Source organism: Molothrus ater, chromosome 5 (genome assembly GCF_012460135.2).
Source record: "Molothrus ater isolate BHLD 08-10-18 breed brown headed cowbird chromosome 5, BPBGC_Mater_1.1, whole genome shotgun sequence".
Taxonomy (NCBI): domain Eukaryota; kingdom Metazoa; phylum Chordata; class Aves; order Passeriformes; family Icteridae; genus Molothrus; species Molothrus ater.
The window spans coordinates 58,491,473-58,506,979 of NC_050482.2; positions in this window are offsets into that span (position 1 = coordinate 58,491,473).

Genomic DNA, 15,507 nt, shown 5'->3' on the forward strand with positions numbered 1-15,507 from the left:
TTTAGTTGTTTTAACAGTGCTGTGGACTGCTATATAATCACAGTATTTACTCCCAGGAGAGCAGCTGTATTTGAAAGGTAAGTGTAATGATTCTGTTAATCTGCAGTGACAGAATTATCACGACACAGGGTCCCACATTGAATAGTTTGCTGAAACATATGAGGCATATATTGTCTGCTAAAGAGTGAGATATTTTATATGGACCTTCATCAGGGTGGGATTTTGGTTTGGAAGCCTTGTGAATGACTGTGGGGTGGAGATGAGCTGGACCTCTCATTGTGTGCAGATGTGTAGTGCACATCCATATTCTGAAAAAAAGGTGGATTTTTTAAAGGAAGAACAGCTTATTTTGTTACCTCTGTGAAAGTATCAAAAATTGTCCATGAAGAAATATAAGGCTCTCAACCAGTATTTTGGATGTCCTCTTTGCATTCCAAGGACAATGAAATACTTCATAGATCTGCTGATTTTTGCCTTCTTAACACGATCAGACAAACAGAATAAACTTTTATTGCCTGACAAAGAGACAAACACATAAACCCCTCAAAACAATTGTATCACAAAATAAAATGGTGTAAATAAATTCTCTCTGCTGAGGTAAACTATTTTACTTGTAATTTCCTCCTCCAAAACTGCTGGATTAAAAGCTATTCCCATGGATAAACAGTCAGGATATTTTACTACTCAGCTCTGTGTCAATTACATCTACACCTGGGAAAATGAATTGCTTTTAAAATATTAATAGCCTAAAATACTACATTGCATATAATATTAATGACCACCTGAATACAGTGCTATCATTTGCTTCTTTTTTCTCTGCTTCTCTTTAGGGAATGTTCCAGCACCAGTATGCCCCAAAACTATGCATTTTATAGTGGTCAGATTTAAGCATTTTGAAAGGTCTTGCCCTTTTTCACAGTGGCACTTATAGCCATAGCCCTCAGTCACTGGCTAGGTGCCACGTGGCTTTTGAATAAATGGCTTTATTGAGAATTCAGACAGTATGGGCAGTGAGAAAACCCTGTCACCTATGAGCTCCTCAGCATCCCTGGCTTCCCCAAATCCTTCTGCTCAGCACTGCTGCCCGCGGTGAGGCTTTGCTGGGCATTTCAGTGAGCAATGGGCAACCAGGAGTTCAGGCACTGTCCCTCTGTAGAGGAGGGTGACAAACATCTTTGTTCCAAGCTCAGCCCTGAGCTATTTCAGACCTCAGCTCCCAGCATTTACACACAGTCAGGTTTTGGCTGACTGAGGTGTCTTGTTAGGGATGGTGAAAGTCATGTCTGAGGAGGCTCTTGTTTGGTCTGGGCACAGCTCCTGATGCGGGTGAGAAGTCGTTTGGGCAGAGTCAAGAGGGCTGGTGAAGTGACAGCTGCCCTCCTGGTGAGGTGGAAAGAAATTCTCACAGGTGTCTGTGAAATCCATTGCTGCTGCTGCCCCTGGAGAGCTCCCAAAGCTCCTCCATCACTCCACAATGGCAGAACACTTCAGCAGCAGCTGGGCAATGGTGAGCACTTTCTCAAGGGCTGCATCTCCCCAGGGGTGTCCAAGGAAAATGTCCTCCCCTCTCTTCAGCTCTACTACCTCACCCTGGCAGCATTTGGCTTTTCATTCTCAGCTAAGACACCCTCTTGCTCCACTGCTGTTTTCCCTGAATCTGGAGCTGGAGTTAACAGGCAGGCACAACTTCCTAGGCACAACCTATGCTGCCTTCCTGATGTTTTACTGCACCTAAATAGACATAGGTCTGAGAGAAACATTGCTGCCATAAAGAGCTAGGTTGGAATTCATCTAGTCCAGTCCACTGCTCACAGCAGGACCACCTCCCAAGCTGGATTGGGTTGCTCAGGGCCTTGTGCAGCCAAAACACCCAAGGATGGATCTCCCAGTCTCTCTGGATAATGCCTCAGTGCTACCCCAGCATCAGGTGGAAGAACCTCGTAAAGAACCTTTGTTAAGAAAGTTTAAGAACTTAATTTCTGTTTCTTTGTTAAGAATTCTTGTGCCTGGTCAGAGTTTGCCTGGCTGTAATTCTTGTTCATCCTCTTGAAGTCTCCTGAATATCTGAAAAGCAGAAGGAAGCAGTTGTGGGTGCTTGCTGGCCACTGGCATAATTGCATATTCATAGCTCAGGGTGTAGCATACAGGATTTGTATTGTGGCTTTTGTTGACTGGAACTAAACTGCCTTAGTAACTAAAAAAGTCTCTAACATGTCCCACACTGCTCTCCTTCATTGAAACTTCCAGATCTCCTGCAACATCTCCTCCCTTGGCTCTGTTCTTGGTCCTTCTTCATCCCTCATGGTGCCCCAAGCAAAACTCTGTTGTGCTGTTGTCTTATTTCTCTGTGTGCTGAAACTCTCCCCTGGGCTTTCACCTCATCCTGACATTGCAATAACCTCTTGGAGCAGGTTCCTGGAGTGATGTTGGTAGCTCCTCATCCTGTCCTGTAGCTCTTCCCAAGGTACTGTCTGCTGGCTGGCCTGGGAGCTCTTTGCCTGAGTGAGTTCTCATGCCCAGAAATGAACTGTTTCTTTTTGGGGTTTCAGATTTTTATTAATAAGGCTCATTGTTGCCAATCACCATCCTCAGAAGGGAAGCTTCCCACAGGTCAGGAAAGCACCATTTCTGTTTTACAAATATCTGAGGCTCTATGCTGCAGAGAAACTTCTTACATGAGCTCTGTGGCACATCATGGAGTGGCATTGCCTTTCCAGTGCCCCAGCAGTTCCTGGCCAGAAACACCTCCCTCACCAGAGAGGAAGGTTCGTTTTACAGATCATTTTCACACTTGAGTTCTAACACCACCTTCTCTTCTGCCCCTATCTCACAAATGTTGCACTGGAAAGAAGGGAGGGAAACTGGTTTCTCTGTCTATGAATAGATGGACTATTAGAGACTGTTGGCACCTGAATTGGCTTGTTATCTTCAGATAACAAAGGAATTGCTCCATCCTGGAGAAGGTCAGGTTATGCAGATTCTCTGGGAACTGAGGGACAAGAATTCCCTTAGAGGAAGGGCTGAGAAGCTATTTGCAAATAAAGCTTGGGAAGGTAAAAAATCAAGAAGGGAACACACCTCTGTAGAAGAGAACCCTTTTTAATGAGTCAAGTACCTGTGAAGGGGAGCTACAGAAGAAAGGCTAAAATTTGATGTTGCAACACCCTGTTCAGGGTGAGAAAGTGAAAAAAGGCTGGCCTAAGAGGATTTGGAAAGGGCTGACAAAGGACAGTGAAGAACCAGAAGCAGGGAAGTACAAATAGACTCGGCTGTTGCATTCTTTGGCTCTATAGATTTTCTTGCACATCTCAAGTAAAGTGTGATTATTTTTACAAACATTACACAATCGCTTTGCTATGTATTTTAATCGTTATTTATCCCTGAGGTGGTAAATTATAAAGTAGAGGGCCTGCAAGGGTGGGATGCAAACAGAAATATAAGTTGGAACTCCTGGAGAGCTGGGAAAGCTGGTACTAATCTCTCTTTCTGGCTGTGGGGTCTCAGGAAGGAGGACTCAGGGAGGAGCTATGTCCTGAGAACACACTTAGAAAACTCCTGTTCCTGGGATCTGTTTGGTTTAAAGCAGCATAAAAACCATCTGCTATGTCCCACACACAACCCTGTTATGGATAATCAAAATATTATATATAGGGTTTTGAGAGGACTCAGCAGGTTTTGGGGACAGAGGTTTGGGGGTTTCTTTTTTAATTTTCTTCTTTTTTCCTATGAAAGTCAGGGACAGATTGAAATCTGCTGACTCCAGCACTTAAAAGATGGTTCAAAGTTGGCTTGGAATTTCCAAACCCTTCTGGGAATCAGAGCATATGTCCAGAAGAGCATCAGATACTCAGAGAAAGTTAGAAGTAGACGTAATCTGGTTTATCTTCCAAGCTGAATAGTAATTATAATGTTTGCAGACAACTTTTTTATGCTTACTGTAACTGTAGCTTTTTTCCCCCCCTCACACTACAGAAACAGCATATTCTTGTCATGCAGCTGTTGCTTACTGTGTCTTCCTTCTGCTTTGGGTGGATTTTCCCATGTTCATATCTGTAGCTTTTGAGTCCTTCTGTCACTGAACAGCTGCAGGCTGATACTAGATAGAGCTGGATTTTTTTTCTGTGTTCACACACAAGCAAGCTTGTGAACAAAAGATTTTAAAGGAAGCTGATAAATGAACAAGGTCTTTTGGACGATGCAATGTTGCTAACGGTGCGGACAATGGAAATCCTTGTGCTTGTCCTCACTGAAAGCCAAGGAAGACATAACTCAAGCTGTTTTATCTGGGAGCCTCCAAGCTTTTCCCTACAGGCTCCAGAGAGGATGTTCCCTAATGCACTCATCCTTCATGTGACAGAAAGGGAAGGGCTATCTCCCAGCCTAAGCTTGCCTTTCTATTTCCATTTCACTTGGACTCTCTGAGGGGAGCCCCTGTGTTCAGAGCTTTCCCAGGAGCTCCAGATGGGGCATGTGCAAATCCCAGAGCTTCCCTGTGCCTCCAAGGGAGGCAGATACACTTCTCTGGATGGATGTCCATCTCAGCCCTGCTCTGAGGCTGGACTCTGTGCACTTTGCCAGCTGTTCAGCTGCTGGGCCCAGCCAGGCACAGTGGCTGCCATTGTGTCCCGAGGGGATGGGAGCGGGAGCGTGTGTGGGGAAGTTGGATGTACATTTGTCCCATTCCTGCAGCTCTCTAACATTTCCTTTGGGTTCTGCCTGAGGACCCTGGGGACAGCAGCTTTATTTGTTTGTTTTTCCCGTATCCTTAGCTTCTTTTTCCATTCTTGAAGTAATTGTTCCACTTATATGAAAAAAAAATTTCAAATCAGCAGTGACTGACCCATTTGGCTGCCACCATCCAGTGTCCACTCTTGCACACAGTGGGACAAGGACAGAGACAGATCCTGGTGCAATGGGAAGGGGCACCACAGGGAATTCTCTGGCCAGTTCACCCCAAGCAAACTACAGGAGGGTGTTTTGAGGAGGAAAATGAGAGGCCAGGGTGTTCAACAATGGCTTTGGCACAGAGCTGGCCACCCTTTGCCCTCTCTGCGCCAAGGGGCTTTGCCAGCATGGATGTTTGTGTGTGGAGTGTGGGCTCAGGATGGGGGAGGCAAATCCAGACAGATGGACAAGGGAGGATAGAAGGGTTATGGCCAGCTCTGCTCAGCCTTCCTGTGTCACAGCTGCTTGGGACACTGCCAGGGGTGGGCTCTGGGGTGAACATAGGGAGAGGGAGGGGAAGCACCAAACGCAGACCTCTCACTGGAACACAAAAAGAAAGCAATAAAGGAAATTTGAGAATAGCGGGAGACAAAACACAGGGTTAGGTGCATCCTTGGGCTGGACTGGCTGTGTCCATTTGTTTTCCCACTTTGCTTCATCTCTCTCTTGTTTTAAGGGAGATTGCAAGGTTAGAGTTTGGGCCACTGATTTGTGTTTGGGCACAGTCAGACACCTGAGGAAACACTGTCCATGTGCTAGCAAGGAGACCCAGGCTCATCTCCACTTCTCTTAGGGCAGCTCCAGTGTTACACACCTGTGGTGAAATATGTGAAGCCTTCCATGGCATTCTCCTCCCACTGGTGGTAGAAGGGCAGAGTGAAAGCATGACATGATTTTTAGCAGCTTTAGACAGCACAGCCTGCCCTGGGTAAATGTCAGCCTGCCCAGACACACTGCTCTGTTGGGGCAGGCCTCTGGGCACTATGGCCTGGTAGAGGAGAGTCAGACTTGTGGAAGGCTTATCCTGTGGGCAGCTGGTAAAAATGCTGTAGTCTGGATGAGTTAGCTCTTGTATGAACTGCTACAAAGCCAGAGTGCCAGTTTCTGCTCTGGAAAAGTTATTCCCTGTCTTCATCCCATCAGTGAGTTCAGCACCTGTAACTGAGTGGGCCAAGGAAAAGAAATGTGAAGGGGTAAGTGGTATTTGGGATACAACTGGTCCACTTTTGGCACTTCCCAACAAATATGCACTTTTCCCTGTACTGATCTTTGTACAGAAAGGTGCTGAGCCTCTTCACCATCCCACAAACCTTTCCATGCTGTTCTTGTCTCCCTCTGGCCCTCCAGAGACTTGGCAGTGGCAATGCCCCTGGTGTCCTGTGAGTGCTGCTCAGCATGCTGGATTGTCCCAGCTCATCCTTTCCCTGGGCTCCCTGCCCTCCACTGCAGCCCCACCTGCTGCCCCTCATTGTCCTGCTACCTGTGTGGCCAGGCACACAATGGGAGCCTGGGCTGTGGTTTCCAGCCCCTCAGGGACAGAGCTCTCCAGGCAGTGTGGATGAAGTGTCATCCTAAGAGTGGGGTCTCATGCTGGGGACATGTTGCTTACCCTACCCTTATTGTAAATATGCTTTATCTGACACTGAGAATGGAGGAAAGACTTCCTTAGAAGCTTTTTGTTTTCTATATCTACTAATTATGGCTTAATACTGTGGTGGAAGCATGGATGGGGTGTGAATGAGGGGAAGGAAGCATATGGGACTTCAGGCACAGAAGGAGCAGGGCCAGAGAAGAAAAGTCAGAGGAATAAGAGGAAGCATTTTACAGGGGGAGAAGGGGGAGAGAGTAAAATGTGTCAGTTGTGTGAAAAGTGGAGACCTGCAGGGAAAAGCAGGGCTTAAACTGTGCCTAGGGTGCTGTGCCAGCAGGAGCTAAGCTCCAGCAGTGGGGACTGATGGAAAATGACAGCTGCAGTTTAAGTCAGGGAGGCTTCAGGGCCATCTCCCATCACATTTTGACAGGCTGCAGTGTGGTACTGGCCCAGAGATACTGCACCATCTCTGCTGGCACAAGGGGGAATTAAGAAATCTGGCAGTAATCTGAGCAAACCCAGGAGCTGAGGTGAAGGAACACAGTATCAGAGACAACTCAACTGCTATAAAGGCTTTTATCTAAAGACTTAAAGAAAACAATATGTCTTGGAGGGATTGCTCACACAGTGGTGTAATATTTTGCACTGAAGAATTATTACTATCTATAAAAACTTATGAATGGAGACAGTACTTTGTAAATGATAGAAACAAACATTTTGCTTTGAAAACTAGCATGGGATTAGAAAGGATCACCCTCATCCCCAAGGCAAGTCCTCTGCAAATCACAGACCACTGAGCAAAGGTACTGAGCTCAAAGGGGTTCATCCACCATTTATTTCCAACAACCCATCAGAGCTCAGATGATTTTTCAGCACTCCATGAGAAAATCCTTCGTGAAAACCCACCCAATAGGGCATGGGAGAACTGTGTCATGGGAAAGTGGATAGATCAAGGACCTTGCTGAGATGATCAGCTCCTGCTGACCTAACAGTGAGTTTTACTGCATTGTTGTTCCTTAAAAATGGTTCTTCATCAACAACTTCCCAAGTTTCTGATTTGTTTGTTTTGTTTGTTTGTTTTGTTATGTTTGTTGTTTTGTAGTGTTTTGTTGGTTTATTTTTTCTCCCAAACAATTGACCCAGCAGAAATATTCAGAAAAAGGTGATGAATAAAGAGTTTTCACTGCCAAGCAGAGCTGGAGGGGAAGTTTCTGATAAGATGGAAAGGGAAAGGCTGTTTTCAAGTCTCTTGGACAGCAGTAGGAATATTATGCATTGGGTATCAGAATATTCTGAGCCAGAAAGGACCCACAAGGATCATTAAAGTCACATAAAGTAGCACAGGAATTGCTGACAAGAATAAAAAATGAGACTTTCTTGTACCAGGCATGCAGACAATCATATCAGTAATATCATATCAGTATTTGTTATCACAAAGATAAAAGAGTGAATACAAGGAGAGAAGGACAGATCAGACAGTTTTAATTAGAAAATAGCAATCCTTTAAAATATTGAGTTCTTTTGTAAGGTGGTTTCAGTTTCTCTGAGATCCTGTATAGGAAAACTCAAGAAAAGGCCCAGTATCATTTTTAAAATAAAATTCTATCAAATTCTATCATTTTTTTCTTTGAAAAACTCTTTCAGTGAGACTTTATATTGAGTTTGTGTGACCCATCTGTCAAAGAAAATTTGAGTAGACACTAAATACTCAGGACTGTTCTGAAGAGCTTTACCTTTGCTAATGTAATTTTTGTCTGTGGAAAAGTGTGGAATTTTATGTCTCCTTTCTGCTTGAAGCTGAGCTGAATTTGGGCTTCCAAAATACTTTTGTATGAGTGAAATCCACAGACAGCTGCTGGATATGTTTCCTTAAGAACCCTTGGAACATCCATGAGTCCAAAGTAGATCAAGGATGCATGGTGGGGGAAAGTTGTGGTGAGATGTGGGGAATAGATGGGCTCAGTCAAGGTGCTGAGCAATCTGGTCTCAGTTCAGCCCAGCTTTTAACGGGCTTAGTTTCATTCTCAGTGACTCAGTAACAATTTACATGCCTGAAGTTAAGCACCTGCTCAGGGATTTTTCTGAATTGTACCCCTGGGATAAGGTCTGCTTTTAACTCACCATTTCAAGACCATTGTCCTCCTCAGTTTCTCAGCTCTAATCCAGATTCCCACCTGATTCTTCTCCCAGATTTTCCAGGTCCTGCCAGAAGCTCCCAAATACCTCTGCCTTTTTTCCCCCTTTTTTTTTTTTTTTTAATTCTACTTGTGTTTGTATATAATCCAAATTTATTATCAGCTGTAACTTTCATTCATGCACAGATCATTCATCCATTCTTGAATGCAATTTAATAGCACCGGAACTAACACTGATCATTTTCACACCTCAGGAATGGAACGAACAAAGCCTTTCCAATATGGTTGTTTTTTGTAATTTCCCTTTGTTTCTGTTCCTCCAGCCTGTTTGCTGCCCACATGTTAGTTGTTTTGGTTTGTTTTTTTCTCAAGCCAATTTGGACAAATTTCTCCACTGTTGGTCTCATAGGACACAGGATCAAATATTTTGTTAAAATCCAAGCACATTGTAGCTGCTTGTATTGCCTTCACTCTCTAATTGTGTAATCCATCCACAAATTAATCAAATTTATCTGGCAAAACTCAGTTTTCTGAACCTCTCTCTGCCTATTCCTCATGATTCACTTACCCTGGAGATATCTAAAGATGTACCACCCCATTGTGCCACACCATCATTGCTTCCATGCTGTATTTTGCGATAGAAGCTGGACTTATGGCATGAGGGGGGGGCACCCTGTGTTGTGTTGGGCTGTCCTGGGAAGAAGGAATGCTGCTGGGAAGGGTGTGTTCCATGATGCACAACCAGATGAAACAGTTCCCTGCCAAATGAGCAATGACTGGGAGTGCTTTCAGATGGTGTCATCCTTAGTTCAGGGTCCAAAGGGCACTTTGAAAAGAATGGCACCAACTCCTAAGCAGTCAGAGGAAAGCAAACAAAATCACATATTTCTTGGACATTTGTGTGTCTCACTAATGGTCGGAAATGACCCAGCCATCAGTGTTGCATAGGCTGACAGTCTTCTGTTTAAACTCTTACACCTAAAAATACCTTGGAAAACCCTGGATATCTCATCCAAGGCTCCAGTGCACCAGGGGAGGGGGAGATTCTGCCTCTCTGCCCCACTCTGCTGAGACCCTGCTGCAGGGCTGTGTCCAGCCCTGGGGCCCAACACAGGAAGGACAGGGAGCTGCTGGAGCCAGGCCAGAGGAGGCCACAAAGCTGATAAGGGGACTGGAACATTTCCCCTGTAGAAACAGGCTGAGAAAGTTCAGTCTGGAGATGACAAGGTTGTGTGGAGACCTCATAGAAACATTCTGGTGTCTGAAGGGACCTCTTCAGCAGAAACAGCAGTGACAGGAACTTTCACAGTGATGGAAAGGCGGGTTAGATTGGGTATTAGGAAGAAATCGTTCCCTGTGAGAGTGGGGAGGCCCTGGCACAGGTTTCCCCATCCCTAGCAATGTCCAAGGCCAGGCTGGACAGGGCTCTGAGCAACCTGGAATAGTGGAAGCTGTCCGTGCCCATGGTGTGGGTTGGAATTTGGTGATCTTTAAGGTCCCTTCCAATCCAAGTCATTCCATAATTCTTTGGAAGTAGGTATTTGGAGTGACCAGGCTCTGAGTAATCCCTCACTTAAAAAGGCTTTTTAATAAAAGTGCCACTGTAGTGGGAGGAGGGACATCCTGGTGAGCCCATAATGGAGATGCATGTGTTTGAATCAGAAGGGTGAAGGTACAGTGCTGCAAGTGCTGAGGAACAGAAAAGATTGTGTGGAAGAAGAGAATGAACTTTAACAAGGAGCTACCACAACATAAAACAACCCAAGCAATAAAATGAGGGTTTGAAAATAATAAATTTATTTTTTTACTAGCTGAGTTTTTGTTGCTTTTCAAATCAGGGTCAGGGGTGTGATATAAAACCATCTGGGAGAGAAAACAATGAAAACCAAAACTGGATGATCATACATCTGGCATTTTATACCATGAGTTTTCTCCATGTGTGTGGGTGCTCCAGCAGAGCTACTTGTGTTGCATACTTGAGAGCAATTCAGTGACCACAAAATATTTCTTTTATTCTGGGGGAGGGGGGAGAAGTCTTGCTGAGATTTTCAAATCTCTCTGAATCTTTCCAGCAGGCTTCCCAGCACTGCTGTGTTTCAGGTGAGTGCGATTTTGAGATGGCCCCAGATGCTTTGACCAGCAGAGACTCCACATGAAACTGTGGAGCATGATTGCCTCCTGGGAAGCAGAGTTGCAGTCCTGAGGCTGGGATTTCTCCCAGACTTGGAATCCCAGCCATGTAGTGGAGTTTTCTCTTTAAGCAAGGTGGCAGGAGAGCAGGGAATGGGTGGCCTGCAGTGATGAAGAAACTTGTGAGCTCCTCCACTGCCACTTCCCAGGAAGCAGCATTCTGGCACCACTGAAAAGGGCTGATGGGTACAGACCCAGCTCAAAATGAAACATGCCTTGGTATTTTTGGCTTACCAGCACCTAAAAACACACTCCTGGACAGATGCACTGTTGGCTGCTCGGTGAAAGCTGATACACAATCAATACCTTATAGCCTAAGTTTGCCTTTCATGGGGGCATTACTCCACTCAACCAGTAGATACAAGATATTTTCTGGGAAAAGTCACTGTTACAGGGCTATAAATAGAGCTATACTCCTCCATCTCATTTTGGGGTTACATGCTTCATAATCTTAATAACTCATGGACGCTCACAGGTTTCTTTAGAAAATACATTTGTGGAATTTTTACTGTGCTTCCTCTACACTTTAACTAAATTGAGGTGTTTATGCAGCACAATAGGATTAGATACACAACTAAAACAGTCCCCCCATGACCCAACTCCACCTGGCTAAATCCATTTCACTCTTTTGAAGAGTCTTGGGTTTGCTTGTCTTCCTGAGGCCGCCTGGTTGCTTCTCCAGGAGAGAATGGGAATAGACCGGGCTTAGGCTCTGTGTTTGCTTGTAGTGATAATGGGCGACACAGGGACCCCAGGCAGGTGCAAAGGAGTGCTCTTGATTGCCAAAAACCTGGCCTTTTTAAGCAGTTAGCTGCTTATCAGTTTGCGTAGTTGTAAGGCACAACCAGCCCAAGTCTACCAAGCACCATACGCCACAATGTGGACATGATGTGGACATATGGCAGTCATGCAGCATGCATCCCACATCTCTCATGTCTCTCACATCTCTCTACCCTTATTCTAGCTGAGCCACTCTCCCATAGTTCCCTTCTACTTAGCCTAAGTAACAGGCCAGAGCTATGTTACAAAACCTTCCCTTTATACAGCCTTACCCATTGGTAACATTTGCTCTCTGCCCAAGAGCTTTGTTTGTTGCAGAAGATCCAATGCTCTGTTGTCAAAACTGGTTTCTTCTTCATCTGCAGTTTGGTGCATTAGCGAAGCAGAGTCTCCAAGCATAAACCACTGGATTTCCAGTGTGACTTTCCCCTGTTCTTTGCCATCACTGAGGCAAAGATATTTTAACCTTTGTTGGTTTTCTTTTTCTTTCTAGCGATCAACCAGCACCTGCAGGAACTTCAGAGAAGACAAGGCAACAATTGATGTGAAACTTTATGATTCTGCCTAACATTATGCTCTGCCTACAGACACCTGCAGCAGGTGACACAGGAGCATGTCCAGATGGGATTGGAATGGCCCCAGAGAGGGAGACTCCAGGCCCTCCCTGGGCAGCTGTTGCAGGGCTCTGCCAGCCTCAGTGTGCAGAAATACTGCCTCACACTGAGGTGGAATATCTTGTGTTTAGTTTATGTCCATTGCTCCTCATCCTGTCCCTGGGCACCACTGAAAAGAGCCTGGCACCATCTCAAAACCCATATTTGAGATACTTGTATATATTGATGAGTTTCCCTTTCAGTCTTCTCAGGTGCCAGTGGTGAAATTCCTGTGTTGGGAAGGGAGCCAGCACCAAGGGCTGACCTGGCAGGAAGCTGTGGCAGCTGCACTATGGCAGCAGTTGAGGTCATATATGTCCTCTGTCCCCCACATGAGTTCCTTGGGAGGTCTGCTGAGCTCCAGAGCTTGTGGCGCACACACCTGGGCAGGTAGACTGAGGCCTTTCCCTGCCTCCAGGCTGTGCTGGTCCTGAGGGCCTTCCTGAGACAGGTTAATGAAGCACCTCTGCATGTGAGCTGTGAAATTACAGCCTTTAATAACCCCAGTTAACTCTTGAAGAGCCCTGGTGCCCCGTGGAAAACCCCAGAGCCTTTGGCTGATGGGTGTTTGCCTTGAGCTTGGAGCTGACAGGAGAGGAAGGGCAGCTTGCGGCCCACACAGCCCAGGCAGGGCCTGCCCTGCCCCTGCCCTTTGTGTCCCTTGGGGCTGTTGTTCACAGCCTGGTGTTCATTGCATTCCTCTTTGCTGCTTAACCCTGGATTCATTTTCTGTTGCACTTTGGCTCCTGAAGGCAACACACTGCTAGCATTAAAAATAATAATAAATCCATGCATCCCTGCTGGTGTTTCACACCCAGGAAAATGCCTATGGGGCCAGACTGAGTGGCACAGATACTGCAGCACAGCTGAGAGGAGAGATGTGTCCTGCTGCCCTTTCCAAGCACCCAGGGATAACAGGCCCTTGAGCACAGTCTGTGTGTGTGCTGCATGGCCCAGGGCACTTCTCATCGCTCCTTGTGTGCAGTAGGTGTCATTAAAAACTCAACATTTGACACCCTGCCTTGGCTGGCGCTCTTGGTGGCTACAGCTCCCAGGTGCAGTGGGATCAGGAGTGGCCTGGTGTGATGGACTTAACTTTTCCTTCTGCTTCTCTCTGGAGCAGAAAGATATGGAGGGACAAGGACAAGGAGCTCATGATGTTGGTCATGACATGTGTCCATGCTGGCCTGGTACATCAAATCTGATTGGAAAATATTTTCTTTCAATGCTCTATCCCAACCTCTACTTCTGCCATCTTAATAGTGGGGATGGGGGAAGTGAAAGAATGGTAGAAGTACAAAGATCTTACAGGGAGGGTAGGCCAGCTAGCATTTCTTCCTTAATTTTTTCTTTAAAACATGACTTTTTCCACTGTCAGGTTACCTGCACAACCAGCAATCCCAAACCTGCTCAGTTTCTGTATAGGCTGATTCAAGAAATGTGATAAAAAAACAGTGTGGCAGCAGCTACAAGTCTGAGTCAGAAAAATTGGTAAAATCCAGTACTAAGACATAAACTGGGCAGTGCGCATCTTCCTCCATAAAACAGATCTGAACTGTCCTTGAACAGCTGCAAATTCAGATGAGCCTGATCCTTTCCCCTCTTCATGAGGAGGGGAGGTGTGCTGATCTCTTCTCTCTGGTGCAAGGGAATGGCTTAAAGCTGCATCAGGGGAGGTTCAGGCTGGATGTCAGGGAAATGTTCTTCCCTGAGAAGGTGATCTGGCAGGGAAAGCTGCCCAGGGAAGTGGCACCAAGCCTGATGGTGTGCAAGGAGCACTTGGACAACATTCTTTGATACACAGGTTAATTTTTAAGCTGTCCTGTGTGAAGTCAGGAGTTGGACTTGATGATCTTCATGGGCCCCTTCCAGATCAGGATATTCTGTACAGTTGAGTCCACTTTGAAAAACCAAACAGTTCACCCAGAAAGAACTAAGGTGTGCTGTGGAGTTTGTTGTGGTTGACTCAAAAATTACTTATCTCCACATAAACTCCAGCTGTTGGGATATCAAAGAGCAGGAAATGGGTCCACAGCATTCATTGCAGCTTTGCCATCTTTCCTTGCACTGATAACAGTTTTGTTTCCAGCTTGGATTAATTTGTCACCCATTCTTCCTACTGAGGGCATGGTGATTACAGAACCATTTCCTCATTATTAATAATTACTACTAAATTCATAACTGGTAGAGATAGAGAGAAAAATCCACATTCTGAGCAACATATACATTAAGAGAACTAAAAGGATGAAATTTGTGTGACAAAGATTATGGTTCTTGTTTTTCATGGGTGAGACACGAGGCAACAAAATCAATTCATTTCTCCTCTTCCCAAAATCATAGGGATAGTGGATTTTTTTTTTTAATAGCTCTGGACATTAATAGCCTAACCAGACTTCTGAAAGGTTGGCACAGTCCAGATTTCCCTCAGGCTCTTAGTCCTTTGTCTGAAAAATGTGTTTTAAAGAATTTCCAACCTGATTTTTATAGTTATCCATATCTTTTTTTTTGTACTTCAGTAACCACCGTGAAATGCTCAGGTGTGACAATAACAGTAAATGAACCAAATTTGTCAAGTTTTATTAAACATCAGAGCTCTCACATATAGAAAGAGTCCTAAGAGTCTGCTGGAAGCTGGAACACAGTTAAATGCTGGACACAATATCTGAATTGCCACCTGGAAAAGTAATCAGGAATGTGGCTTTCTGTGGGCAAATCCAGCTTCCTCAGTTCAAGTACATGAAAGCAGCACCCTGAAATTACTCTGAAGCTATACTGATATCATGAAAATGGAACATAAATTCCTTGGTTAATCTAGGTGGTCAATTGCTGTGAGATTTTATGTAAGCTTAGTTTTAATGCCCTTTGACATTTGTTTTGCAGTTTGGATTTTTGGAGGGTTTTTTCTTTCTTCTCTTAAGAGTCTTACAGAAAATCTTTGAAATCAGATGCTGTGTGAAATTCAATTCCTGAGTTTAAATTCTTTTGTGCATCTACAAATGGATTTTTTTTTTTTGGGACTACATCTATGTAGAAATACATAGTCAATTAAAAAATGTTATCATTCTGGATGCTGAGTTTTTATGGTTTAACTGATTTAAAACTGAAATTGGATTTCCTTCCACTTCCAGCCATTATCCATGGTGTAACTAAGCAACACCACCCTTGTGTTTTTGATGGGGCTGAGTGCACACAGCTCTCCTGACTGGGGCAGGCATAACTGCACCCATCTCGAAGTGGTGAACCTTGGGTTTCACAGCAGGGATTTCCTGCTGGTGCTGTAGGGGCTGAAGCATTGATCTGGAACTCTTTGGAGGTGTGTTCTTCATGCTGATCTGCGCCTTTTCTGGCAAAGCCTCCCTTTTTTCTCTCACATATCTCTTCCTCAATCACCTCTTTCCAAAACAACATTTCTGAGTACAATGGACTCCTGCAG